We start from the raw sequence: 14585 nt of genomic DNA on the forward strand, positions 1-14585 counted from the left end.
AGTTTCCACTTCCTTGATTACCTTCTCATGTGTATAGAGTCCTGCCCTTCCCCAACTTTCCCAACTAGGGCTGTGCGATATGACCAAAATCTCATATCCCGATATAAGACATCTATCGTCCGATAACGATATAAATCACAAAAATGTAATATTTTCTGTAAATTCTGTGAATCTCGGGCAGCTCGACTTGCGTGAAGTGTTTCCAGCTGCGCGTCGTGTTTTAACAGATGCATGAAACAATACATTTTTAGACATAAGTGTACCAGCCGCCGTTTTCTTTGTGAGTATTTATTACACGGCGTGCTGCGGGGAAAAGCCTGTTCTAACGTTTGAGTCTAAGGTTTATTTTCTTTAGCACCTGGCGGCTCTTTTTTGCTTCTCATCTGTAAATACTCTGCATCTTTCACGTGATTCAGTTTATTTTGAAAAGTCTCAACAGGATCTTGAGCTTTATTGTGAAAGGTTTATGTGGAAAATAAACAAGCGGACACGCTGTGGTTTTACAGTTATTGTTGCTAACGACAACGCATAAAAACAAGCGCTTGTCTGTCCGTAGTGTGGTTATAGTAAATATAAGAGAAAGAGAGAACTTTAAGAAATTAATATAGCCACTACAGTGACCATCAAAACGATGAAAAAATTTTGCGACAGCACGAAACAAACGATAGCGTAAAATGAAACAATAGACGTTTTTATATCGTCATCCGATATATATCGTTATATCGAACAGCCCTACCTTCCCCTCAGTCTCTGTCTTGGCTGTCTTTGCATCTATTTACTTCCTGTATGCCTGTGTGCCTGTAGTTTAGTCAGCTTGCCTTAGTTTAAAGTTGTATTAGTTTGAACTCTGAAATTAAAGGGTTGTTTTTGTTTACGTTTGCTTGTGTGTATGTGAGTCCCTTTTGTGTAAAATCCAAAGTGTGTGTGCGTGCATATATATAGTTTTTCCACATAGGTCAGCTGGTACTAATATATCCCATCCAGCCTGGGGCTGCCTTGGGGTTCCCCCCAGAGGAGCTGAAAAGATTGCCGGGGACAGCAATACCAGAACCTCATTATGTCTGCTGGCAATACATTAAAACTGTGTATAAGCAGTTGGATTGAAATTATACCGGTGAAGTATCTCTGATTATCAGATGAGACAGGGAGAGAAAAAAAAACCAGAAACAATGTCAAAATAAAGCTAAACGAGCAGTGAAATATGATGCTTACCTTATTCCTGAATTCTAACCTTTCTCCTCCTATTCCGCCTCATTCCTTGCCATGTTTTCATACTTGCATCCACCTCTGCTTGCTTCATTTTCTCCACCACCACTGCCTCTCAGTCTTTCTCTGCGACCCACCTTCCTCTTGCCTTTCATAGCTTCACTCTGCAGTACTGTCTGGATGCTCTCCTCCTCTTCTGGACTCCCAGCCAAATATTTTCTCTCCTGAACAGCTAATGCATCCTGCTCGGATTCAGACGAGCCTCACTGACCTCGTCGAACCTTTCACCTCACCTCAACCTCCTTGTTCATTCTTCACCTCTTATGTTAAAAATAATAAAAATCTCTTTCTCTTCATGGATCTAAAAACTTCCAAAGGGCCCCTTTAAAGGGTGCTCAGTGACTCAGATTTTTTTGAGTTCATGAAAGACTACCTTGCGTGAGAGTGCGTGTTTGTATGTAACCTCCAAAACACTAACGGAGCGTAACAAAGCACTAGGTTCCACTGACCTTTCCAGTGAGTGCTGTGGTGTGTGTGTGTGTGTGTGTGTGCAGCCATGCAGAGATGGAAAGCTGCATGACCTCTAAATGCGCACAGACACACAAACACACTGGTGTCCCCACTTAAATCCCAGTTCTCATTCATGATGGACAGCTGAATCATAGGCTTTGGTCTCAGTATCTGTTTTTCTCTGAACTATGGTATTAAAATGTTTAATATAGCCTTGGGCTTGCAGCAATAGCTTTGATCCTCAGTGAGGTTTGTCAGAGAGCATTTGGATGCTAGCGTGCATAGTTGTTAAAATAAAAGTCCTTCTTGATAAATAAATGATCTTGTAACATCTGCCTATTGATGCTGTCTACAAGTTCTTCATTAAATCTCTTTTTTGCATTCTTTTCCAACCTCTCCCTAACAATCCTGTGGTCTCACATCAAGGGACTTGAGAACAGAACTTGGCTCAAATCAGTAGCCAAGCCCTGGAAAACCTCTTCTACCCACAACTCAACTTGACGGCTGCCGCCTTCTGAGCAACTGAATAAATCAGCTTTTTAAAAACGATAATGGTTAGGACAGAGGAATACTCTGAAGCAATTTCCACAGGCGAGTTGATCTGCTCGTTCCCGCATGGAAATGCATCGCATTTATGAAAGATAACTATACAGCACAAGAGGAGAGAAGGTTTGCTATCACGCTTTCAGTTTCCTTCTCTAGAAGTTATTCACATCGACTGCAGGCAGGTTCAAGTGTAGATCTGATAGGCCCAGACAGGAAGCTGGAGCACAGAGATGCTTTTACCAATCAGTGTCATCATGAGACACGCACACACGGAGACAGCCTACATACAGTAATCCTGTACGTGTGTGTGTGTGTGTGAGTAGTGGAAAGATTTTTGCTGCTCTAGGTTTTGCAGCCTGGTGTTATCAGAGTTGTCAGGCAGGCAGATCTGCAGCACAGGAGAACGTGGCTGGGGTAGAAAGCAGACACACTTTTAGGGTGAGTGTGTTTGTGTGTGTGTGTGTGTGTGTACTGTTAAGATACAATAAAGAACTCTTTAAAAGGATGTTGTGCATTTTTTCAGCCATTGCATTTGAAAACAGGTTCTGTTTGTGCCTTTGCAATTAGCACAAATCAGTCTTGAAATCAAACCATCATTGGCATTACAATAACCAGGCCTATAACAGGCAATGTTTGCCAGTTAAGTACTGCAAAGCTAAAATGCAATGCGCTAATGCTTGGTTAACACATGCAAACCACCAATTCTACTAATACTGGTACAGCTGAAGCTAATGGGAGTGTCATCCATCCATCCATCCATCCATCCATCATCTACCACTTATCTGGGTTCAGGTTGCATGGGCAAGTTCAGCCGCCCCCAACTACATCATCAGAGAGGAGTCATTCCCAAGATAGCTGAGAGAAACAATCTTTCCTCTAATCTGAACACTTATTTATGCAGCAAGGCTTCATAAATGCAGTGAAATTTTGCAAATCTATCTGTGCAACCATAGATTTAAAGTGCATATCTTTAAATGTTTCATGTTTGGGTGGTTGAGGTGTTGTGTGCACCCATCTAATTCAAAACCTGTGTCCCCAGCTGGCTGCAGCTCTTCAGACACACAAGCTAAATTGTGATATGTTAAAATGCACCATGTGCTACGAAAGGCACTGAAGGTTTCCTGCTGTTTAAGTTGCATTTAGATTATGCCACCTGTAAAAGGTCACATCTGCACACGTCGAACAATGAGCCACCTGACTGAACAGAAACAGGAAGTGCTTTCCAATGCGCATCAAGACTGCCCAACAGGACTTCCACCATTTGTTTGTCACACCAGAGGATGCCTGAGAACAAGTTTCTTAGTGGACTGTCCCTAGTCATTCTGCCGAATTTCACTGGAATCACACAGCAGGGACCGTAAACTCTGTAGGAAATCTTCAAATACTGTTTCCTCCTATACAACATGAGATAGCTGCAAACGGCCACCTGCTACCAGTTGTTCTAATGGGAGATTTCCTTTTCTTTGTTTCTCTGTATAAAGTATTGTTAAAGTTTATTCCAAACTACTGTATTGTTCATGAATGCAGCTTTTGAAGCTCTGTGGGCAATGCAGCTTCTCCATTCTAGAAAACAAAGACTTGCCAAAAAACATGGATACTTGGCCAAGAGTATGATTTCAGAATCTCATCCTTAAACACAACCCGAAGAAGGAGAAAAAAGCGGTCACGTGTAAACAGCCATAGATGGAAACAAGTACTGAGAGAATGTTTTCAAAGGCAGATTAAAACCGAGTGCAGTTGTGGATTATCATGCAAATTAATATAAAGAAGGGTATGAGGCATTTCCATTTCATGGTTGACCATATGTACTGAACTTGAGCTTTAGTAAACACAGCTTAATCACTTGGAATGATTAAGTTTGGGACCAGAAAGAGAAGGAACATATACCTTGGAAAACAGCGGTATTAGTGGGTCACTGCCCTCCAAAGCAAACTCAAGAAGAAGAAAACTTTGGAATTAAAGCATAGTGGATATCTGGATACAGCAAATAAGAGTGAATGAAGATACAAAATTACAGGACTTTGCAGCACTTTTCTAACAAAGATGCTACCCTGTAGACTAGAGTGAGTTGGACAAAAAGGTTAGTTTTTCATCCCAAATGCTGTGCAGACAAAGGGATGTTCGCAGACAGACCCTAATCTTGATGGTTCCTAGTTAATTTATTAAATAAATTAACTGTCCATATCTAATCTATAGATTTTAGACTTAGCTGCTTTCATCTATATGCCACAGTGTGTACCTCTTGAACATTTCTAGGTCTCTAAAATTCAGTCTAGCACGTTGTTTTCATCTAGTTAAGTACAATATACTTTATTAGGAAAAAGAAGCACATGGGGTGTGTTGTGTATGATGCCCTGCAGCTATACCATTATTAAAAGCATCGCAGACAGTTTAAGCTATGACACTTCATATGCATTCAGTCCCACTGCATTAAAGTCTTCCAGTTGTCTGGAAAACAGACATGGAGGCTTTCCACATGCATTCAGTCCCAGGTGCGCTCCGACAATGGGGTGCATGAGGAAGCCATGGAGCGCAGCCTGAAGGAGAGATTCTAACAGAAAGAATGAAACTGATTAGTTCGGTTGGGCGGGGGCCAAACAGCTATTTTACTTCTGCGGATCTCAAGGGCCGAACTCTTGTTTCCAGCCTTTGTGTGTTTAACAGAATCAGAAAGAGCGATGAATGGTCTATTTAACAAAACCTCCCTGATGAGAAGAGGTGAAACCACAAGAATGTGAAAGAACGCAGTTCGTGGATGTTATCCACATGACCTTGGAGAGTTCATACCAATTCTCTCCTTGAGAGATGGAAACTTCCAAAACTAATTTAAGCTTAGTGAATGAGAACATTTAGTAACTAACGGAGACACTGATCCAGACAGAATACTAAAATGAGAATCGTTTTAAAACAGAGCAATGAACAGAGCACATGTCACCTAACTAACAGCCACACAGAGAGACACGATGATGCACAAAGATGTAGCTTGTGGTGCTCAGGATTAGGAAGGGTTCACAGTGGTTGTGAGATGAAGACAGACATTGTTCTAAATGTAAGTTAGCAGTTGCCAAAATCGAGGAAAAACTGGTGGTTGCCTAGTTATTGCACTGGATTTTTTCGCATTCAGCGACTGACTTCAAGGACCAGACAGAATTTAAATGTTCACCGGTTCCAGCCTCTGGGTGACCACAATCGCCTTCAATCAGAAGGCGCCTGCACAGGTCACCTGGTGGGATACAATCTGTCAGGGTACCTGCGTCACTGACCCAGTGTTTTCAGTTTTGGACCTTTTTTCATTGTTGTTGTTTCCCGTTTTATTGTGTTAGTCTCTTTACTCTCTTTACTTTTGATTCCTCTGTTCCATTAGTTCGATTCCTCCCAGCTGTTCATCTCATTATCCAGTCTATCTAAGCCCTCAGTTTCTCCCAGTTCCTTGTCCCGTCACTGTCAACTCATCATGCGTGTTCACAGTTCATTCAGTCAATTATGTTCAATTCATCCAACCTATTAATAAATCCATGAGCTCTGCATTTGGGTCTCCATTCTCCACACACCTGACTATGACACAATCTCCAAACAGTCACCGTCCAACTCAGACCAACTCCAATCACACTTAGATTGGCAAAGGTCTTAAAATAATTGCCACAAACAGCAATCATGTGAGTCATTCTGATCAGCACAGCTCGGGTGTGATGCACTTCTTTGGAAAACGCAAGGAGCCTCAACTGGTTGCATTGTGGCTTTTATCTTATATAAACACCAAGCACATATGTCATTTAATGCAGCGGTCCCCAACCTTTTTTACGCCATGGACCGGTTTATGCCCAACAATATTTTCACGGACCGGCCTTTAAGGTGTCGCGGATAAATACAACAATATAAAACTAGTACCGGTACCGAAAAAAAGAAGATTTATTCATAACACGTGAAAAGACCCAGGAAAACAGAGTTAACAATAAAAACGATAACAAAATAACGCTGAACACCGATAAAAACCCTGAAAACCATACATTTCACAGCTGAGCCTCAACTCTCGCGGCCTGGTACCAAACGACTCACGGACCGGTACCGGTCCGAGGCCCGGGGGTTGGGGACCGCTGCTTTAAATCAAAGTTAAATGACGTCTTGCAGCAAGTACGTCACTATTTTTGGAGGAATTTCTGTTTCGGATCTATGAGGTTCTGGCTGGACTGCAATTGATTTAGGCATCAACGGATGTGTTTTGTGCTGGTTTTTAACAGTCAGTTGCTACACCATTATGCTGCTCATGCTGTGGTCTCCAACCTGTGTTTCCCCTAGTGTAACTGTATCATTAGTGAGTAGTAGAAATAAGGAGATGTGCTGCTACAGGGTGGAGTGCTAAGTTATCAGCTAAGCCTAAGAAACTTTGTTATACCTGGCTTGGATATATAAATATCCGTTAAATAGTCCAAGTTCATATTAGTAAGTAGAAGAATCAGGTAATTGCGTAAAAAAGCTCAAAGAGTCCCAAATACCACATATACAGCAGAGAAGCCGCTTCTCATTTTGACCTGCCAGATGATATGCAAATTCTTTTAAAAACCAAAAACACAAAGCAAATTGTTATGTACTTGAGTGACCCCATACGTGGGTTTCCAACCACCTATTTTATGCACATTTGTGATTTGCTAAATAAATAAATAAAAACAAAGACCCTAATTGTAATGCCATCATTTCTTTCTTTTTTCCCTACTGTTTTAAAAGCAGAATTGGATGGAAATTAATGTAATGGGTATGTTTGAATACATCTGCTCCAGATTGGTCCATTTGAATGAAAGCCCCTGACACACGTCAGTATATAAAATTAGCTGATGTTCCAACAGCGATTAGCTCCAGTACATACGTGCTATTATGGGCATACAAATAGCACTAGCTGGAAAGCACAAATGCAGCTGTGACTCACGAGTTTTGAAACCAACTTTGTTGGTTTCAAACTTAGCTCATCAACTCGGACTAAACTGTGGATGATTTTTTTGGCTTGTTTTCATTCAAAAAAACAGATATCGCTAAACCAAGAGTAGTGTTGTGTCATTCGTTTGTGGTAATCTGCAATCTGAACATTTGTTTATGAATTAAACTTGATTTTGTTGTCACTGGTTGATTCTTTTATGCCACTAAATTTTCAAATAGTAAATAAAGCATTCTAGAAGATGTAATAATGCCTGTTTCTTAAATTAATTACATTTTAATACTTACAATTCTTAATTTTCAAGAAACCAATATAGAATAGAATCAAATAGAATAGAATAGCCCTTTATCGTCATTGTACATCTACAACGAAATTTGGCAGCGTGCTGTGAGCCCATCAAGTGTTTTCTCAGTGCTGTCTGTGTGCGGGGAGAGAGCAGAGAGAGGAACTGCCTGCACTAATAACACCAACCATCTGTTGGACACCAAAGAGAACTCTGTCTCCCCACCTACCTCCTCCTTTGTGTCTTTCTCTCACTGACACTGTTTATCTTCCAATCTCTAGCCCTCTCCCACTATATCTAATAACTCGGTCTGTTTTCTCACTCTGTGGTTTTTTCTTTCTTTTCCCTCCTTCTACTTTCCCCTTGTCTATTCAGTCTATTTTCTTACCATCTTTTCAGAGTGAGCCAGAGAACAGGGTGAGTCTGCATTTGGGAAAGAAGACAGAAAAAAAAATAAAACAGGAATGTGGTGGCGTTTCCTAGTTTACATGCATGGACAAACATGGACATCTGAAAAGCTGATCATGACATCAGCTCTGTATTATTTGCATTATTTGGACTGTGTGTGTTTCTATGCATGTGTGAACTATGTTGTGTTTTGCTTGCTGTGCACACCTGACAACCCATGCACGCATGATGTACAATAATACATCTAATATGCAATATACTGAGGTTGCATTTGAGTAGGTGAATATATGTAAGTGTGTGCATGTACAAGTAAACCACTACTGAGGGTTTGATTGCCGACTGATAGTAACTCCTGTCAACTTCGCCAAAAGAGACGAGAACAAGGATAACAATAACTAAATTCAACCTGGTGTCTGTTCTCTTCCAGGTCTTTCTGTTGTTTTGTGGGTTTAACAGCCAATACAAGTGAGAGCAGCTATGAAAAGGATGAAGAGTGGAAAGGCAATTGGTCCAGATGGCACACCTGTGGAGGTTTGGAGATGTTTAGGAGAGAAAGCAGTAAGCAGAGGACTTTTTGACCAGACTGTGAGTTTTGGTAAGTGAGAGGATCCCAGAGGAATGAAGGAGACGTGTACTTGTATGGATTTTCAAGAACAAGGGTGATGTGCTGAGCTGTAGTAACTACAGAGGGATAAAGCTGACAAGTCATACCATGAAGATATGAGAAAGAGTTGTTGAAGAGGTGAGGATTAGTGAGGAGCGGTATGGGTTTTAAGATTTACATGATGGTTTTGAGATGGTTGCATGAACAAAAAAAGAGGCGGAGGCGCAGAGTTGAAGATGCTAAGCTTTTATTGGGAGTCAGATCAGAAATTAGTATATTAGAGGGAAAAGGTCAGGTTGATTGGTTTGGAGACAACAATTTCCTTCAAGAAGTCTGGAGAACTACTTTCGAAGACTACTTAAAGAACGCTGCCTCAGAGTGTTCAAACTGTGTTAATAAAGAAAGGTGGTCATAGCAAACGTCTTACATGGCATATTCATACCATTCTTTATTTCATACTGACTTTTTAAGCAATCTATTTAACCTCCTAGGACCTGCGTCCACATGTGGACATCACATTTTGGGATGTCTAGACCAAAATAATACATTTTGCTCCACAAGGGCCTGATATTATACTGCCACTGTTTTACTGAAATTTAAAACGAATGTCCTCCTATGTGGATCTCATTTCTCTCAGAAACAAAAATCAGATAAAAAAAAAAAAAAATCTGGAAATTCTTTGTTTTTACATTCATCAGGTCCCAACGTGCCCAAATATCAAAGAGAAATTAAAACTGCATGCCATGAAAGAGTTCGGGTCTTAGGAGGTTAATATTCAAAATTAAAGATGGCTTGTGAACATCACTATGAATTCACTACATGTTAGATGTTAGATGTCAGTGTCAATTCTATTAACGATGTATGTCTTACACTGCCCCCATGCTATCCACACTACCTTACTAAGAGCTGGATATATGGTACTCCAATAGGCTGTGGGTGCAGTGAAACAGCAATATCATTCATTTTTATTTTTCTATTTCAAATTAAATTGACGGTTTTTGGCATGGAACAATTTTCAATCACCATGTGTTGACAGTATAACATTATTTTACAAGCTATAACTATGAGTGAGTGGAGGAAATTAATAGGTCGTTTACAGATGGCCGTAGACACTCACTGTACCTCTCTCTCCTGACCTCCTCCATATATAATGACAATGATTGGAACCAAAAAATTCACATTTGGATTCATCCCTCTATTTCCAGGCCAGTTCCTGTGTAACTTGGCGTACCTCAGCCCTTTTTTCCCTTGCTTTCCTGCTTTAAGACCTTCTTGACAGCTACATTGACCATGAGGCTTCCATAACAGTAGATGGAGCAACTGCTGTTTTTTTTCCCCGATTTCTCGAGGACATGACTTTCAGATACTGTTCATCCACTGTAGATGTTTTCTTATACCTACCACTTTCTCTTTGTCCTCCGCTTGTCCCATTTCCTCTAATTCTTTAAGGACACACTGCACATCATCCCGAGAGTTTCAATAATACCTCTTTGGGAATTACCTTGTTGTTACCTATTATTTTAAGTCTGTCGGACTGTGTTATCTTTGGCATTTTTCATTGTGGCGGGGCGTGTCGTGGAGAGGCGGACACACCGTTCGATCAGCTCATCATGCCTCCCCTATTAAACGTGTCGAGACCTGAGGAGTTTTGTTGTTGTTTTGGTGTGTAGGACGCAGCTGAAAAGCTGCGGCCGTGAGCTGTAGAACGACAACCGGGAATAAAGTGTGTAAAGAGCGAATACGTGGTCGAGTCCATCTTTACTGCCACATTCATTGATCCAACTAAAATATCTGACCACATTAAGTGTTTTTGCAGCCGACTGCTAGTAGCAAAGTGCCTACAGATACAATTTAAAATTGGTTCTTTGCTAAGTTGTCTGTTTGTGTAGATGCAACACTGGTTCATCCCTTGAGCCTTTTTTAAGCTCGAATGATTCATAAGTCAATGTTCAGGGTTTAACAAATAAAGGATTCCTCTGAATATGACCAAGCTTGACTTGACTGAAAACGAGTGAAAAGCCAAAGAAAAATGTCTAAAGAAAAAAAGACCTTCAGAAAGATTGAAGGAAAGATAACACAAAAATAATACAAGGTAAGATGAAAAAGGTATTATTTAAGTATAATACAAAAAAAGAAATAAAATCAGGGTTTAGGATTTATATGTGTGCAACAGGCGGTCTGACATCAAAGGATGGGAATCCAGGAGGAAACTAGTGGCTCAGTCTATAGTGTGTTTATGAACATGTTAAAGGAAGTTTAGAGTAGATGTTTAACTTGTGGTTATCAGCATAAATATATTTATGTTCTTCTTCTGTACTGTCAAAAACAATTTCCATGAAAAACAGAGGGCGGTGTTACTTCTGTCTCTTCTTCAAATATCATAAAGAAGAATCAAAACCAGGTCAGTGCCTGTTGAAATACTTTTTTTTTCTACTCTTCTTTTTCTCATCTACCACACAACAAAGAGACAGCAGACAGTTGCTCGGCATATGTTCGCAGGTCTGTCTTACAACTTTCTCAAATCTCAGCGTTAACAAGCCCTGCATTGCAAAGCTGGGAGACGTAGCTACGGGGCAGAACTATAAATCAAAGTGACTCGCAGGAAATTATAATATTTATGACGTGATGAAGTGTGTGTTTATTCTAGCACTCCAGGATTGACAGTATCTGTGACAAATCTTCCTGCGACAGTAAAGTACGATAAGTGTTGCTTTGCAAAGCGTTAATCACAAAAAAAAGAAAAAAGAAAAGCCCTGTACAGTAAATGGAGAGGTAGGAAAAGGAGAACCAAAACCAACCTGCAGTTATATATTTATATCATCTTTCATTAATGTTTTGTGTTAGCAACACACCAAAAGGATGTGTTGCTAATATGCAGTATACAAACTGATGCACAAAATGCACTTTTTTGTTTCTTTTTCCCTGAAATGGTTATCGTGGGAGAAGGACCGCAAGTCCGTCTCCCATGTATTAACTGGGAGAAGGACTGGCGTAATCATATACTGACACATGCACGTGCACACACACACACAGTGTTAGCATGCTGGTTGCTGGCTGGTCGTGTCATTCAGTCTTACCAAGTTAAATGAAGTCTGATCAATGCAGCAGCACAAATTAACTGCCATTATTTTGTGCAATCACAGTGGGTTTTGCCATTTTGGGTGGGTGAAAAAAAGTAGCTGCCTGTAATTTAACTGCACACATATGGATTTTTCTTGGAACGTGTTCCCGTGAGTTGGTAGGAGCGGAGCAAGGTGTACAGCTCTGGCCTTGACACAATATTTCAGTGCGAGAACAAAATAATGGAGCGGCAGTGCAGGTAGGCATATAAATGTTGTTTCAGAATACGCTCACTGGGAATTCACAATAAAAGCAAGACGTGAGCGGCATGTACTCGCTGCTCAAACGTCTGGTCTGTTCAGTCCACACTGGCTCAGAACGAGCTGTTTGTCTGTCTGTCTGTCAGCAGCATGAAGCAGCGAAAGGACCCTGGCCAGACAACCCGTCTCCACCAGCGGAGATTTATAGAGCAAAAATAAAACCCACAAAAAAAAACAAAAACAGGTGGGGGTTTTTTGTTGGTTTGTTTTATTTTTTAGGAGGAAGAAGTCAGGATTGTTTGTACTGATTCACTGATTTCTAATTTACTTAGTAGTTTGATCAGAGGGAGAAGGGATTGCAGGGGGCGTGGGAATGGTTTTCTAGTTGCCAACAAATCTCTTATAAAGACCAAAATCAACAATGAAGTGATTTGACTAACACGTATTGTCTGGGTATTGAGAGCCTGATGTATCTTATTCCTCTGTGCAAACTGTTGTTGGAAGTTATTAAAAATACATCACTGAGACACACTCCTGCACTGTAGACTGTGTTTGTTTAATAACAGCTTCATAGACTAATAATAGATACATACAATCCCTGAAGAGGACAGTATGTATGCCTTCTTAAAACACAGGCCTCTGATGTTTGAAATGCACAGCCCTGCATGAAATATGGGAACATACCAATGAGAAACAGGGTAACATATACAAGGTATGTATTAGGGCTGCCACAAACGATTATTTTGATAGTCGACTAGTTACCGATTATTTTTGCGATTAGTCGACTAATCAGATCATCATCCATTGGACGTAAAACGTACAGCTTATTGCACCAGCAGCATCTGCTCTTATATAACTATCATTAGCTTACAGCTTTAAGTGTTTAAGGTATGTGCTAACTAACAATAAAGACAAGATGATAGTTTATTAAATTTTAATGAAATTTGCAGATTGTTTCGGTGAAGTTTAATAAACTCCTTGCTACCTAAAATATAACAGGACACCGGAGTAAATTCTCGAGCATCTCACACTTCTGATAATCAGCTGTCTGCTTGATGTTTATTCAGCTGTGTAAAAACTAAAACTTTAATCTCAACCAAACCGATTTACTCAGGAACAAATAAAATACTAAAAAAAGCCAAACAATAACATTTTAAAGTTATCTAAGTGACTTATATATATTTAACCTTAGTAGCGAAAGACGGCGGTGGGTTTGAAAACGATTTGCCGGAGTCCGGTGTTCTCACGGCTCTACCCCCGGCTAGCTATCGAGCTAGTGGGTAACAGACGTCTACGAAAAGCGCTTTTGAAAATATGTGGTGTCTTGATAAACTGAGCAGATATTTGAGGTTTACACAGCTACATTCTCGCCTGAAAATATGTTAAACGTTTATTTTGTGACCCAGAAAGAATAATAAGAGTAATATTAAAACTAACTAGCTGCCGCCATTGTTGTAAACTGAGCTGGGCTGTGCTATGAATTCTGGGACACAGCTTCTTCTTCTTCGGGGTTTAACGGCAGCTAGCATATTTGTACATGCAGTGCTGCCATCTTCTGTTTCAATCTGTTATTACACTCTTAAATCCTACTACTTATTCCTGCGTCTTTAGTGATCTTACAAAGCTTCAAACGACGCGTCGACAATTAAATCAGTCGTCGACGTAATTGTGACTAGTCGACTAATCGTGGCAGCCCTAATATGTATGTATGCATTTAACGACATACCACCAACTATCTTGGTGCAATAGCACTTACAATAGCTTAGCTAAGGGAAGACAACAGGTGACAGGCTGGCGGACCAAAGCTCAATGATATGTGTGGTGTGATCCCACAGAAGAGCTACCTGAAAAACGCTATGGCAAGAAGTTATTGCAGAAAGATGTCAGAATGCTCAGAGTATCACAGCCTGCCACTTACTCGTCTGACGCCTGCCCATCATGAAAAGTGTCTGCAGCAGACCATGGAGAAATGGAAGGTGTCTGGTTGAATAGTGTTTTCCTTTACCATGGGGATGGATGCTTGTATGTGAGCAGCAAGATGCACTCCACTTAAAATAAGCAGCTGGTCAGTGACACGTCCGTGCCTGATCTGCAGACAATCCCTGGCTGGTCCTTGGTCGTAATGAGATCAGCGACACAGTCAGTGTAGTGATGTGTGCTACCACAGCTAAGTAACATGTAATTGAATAAGGTACACTGGTGTAGTCAGTGTGATGGGAAATGTTCTACTGGGAAATCTGCTGTCATGTAGTTGTTACTGACATGTACCTCCTACCTATTGTTCCAGACCATGTACCAGGCATGGATGATACAGCCTCAAAATTATATTTGTTAAAGCTGTATATGGATATGGTAGCAAAAAAGGAAAAAAGAAAAGAAATGATGACAGACTACCGGATTCAAAATGTGAATGTATCGCTACAAGGTGTCAGAAGCAGCAGCATTATAATAGTAACAGCAATAGTAGTGACATAGTGGACCAGCATAAGTCAAATTTAAGTACAAAAGTTAGGGCTGCTCAATTAATCGAATTTTAATCTCGATTACGATCTGGGCTTTCAACGATCATTAAAAATGACTGAGCCGATTATTAGCCCCTCCCTCGTGCTTTACTTTCGCGCTGCTCCGTGTGGCAAATCGAGCGCACCTCTCTGCGTTTCGAACACGTGTCACAACAATTAAGAGGACCCGAGGGAAGCTCGGAAAGCTAAGCAGAAGTTATTTGGAGAGGAGAGTGACTGCCATTGGTTGAAAAGAGAGGTAAAAAAAACTTCAGTGGTG

The 14585-nt window shown here is 40.6% G+C and overlaps 1 protein-coding gene across 6 annotated transcripts in view; it reads right to left on the reverse strand.

The window, feature by feature from the left end:
• Positions 1 to 14585, reverse strand: part of LOC146507676 (low-density lipoprotein receptor class A domain-containing protein 4-like) — a 275368-nt gene that overhangs the window by 208536 nt on the left and 52247 nt on the right. For 2 of the 6 annotated variants that reach the window (XM_085178426.1, XM_085178424.1), the window contains exon 1: positions 1213 to 11347. The exons of the other annotated variants lie outside the window; for them this stretch is intronic. The gene's annotated coding sequence lies outside the window, so the exon portion shown is untranslated. Of the gene's footprint in view, positions 1 to 1212; positions 11348 to 14585 lie in introns of those variants that run through there. 6 annotated transcript variants of the gene reach the window in all.

The sequence above is a fragment of the Neolamprologus multifasciatus genome, chromosome 11 (genome assembly GCF_963576455.1).
Source record: "Neolamprologus multifasciatus chromosome 11, fNeoMul1.2, whole genome shotgun sequence".
Classification (NCBI taxonomy): domain Eukaryota; kingdom Metazoa; phylum Chordata; class Actinopteri; order Cichliformes; family Cichlidae; genus Neolamprologus; species Neolamprologus multifasciatus.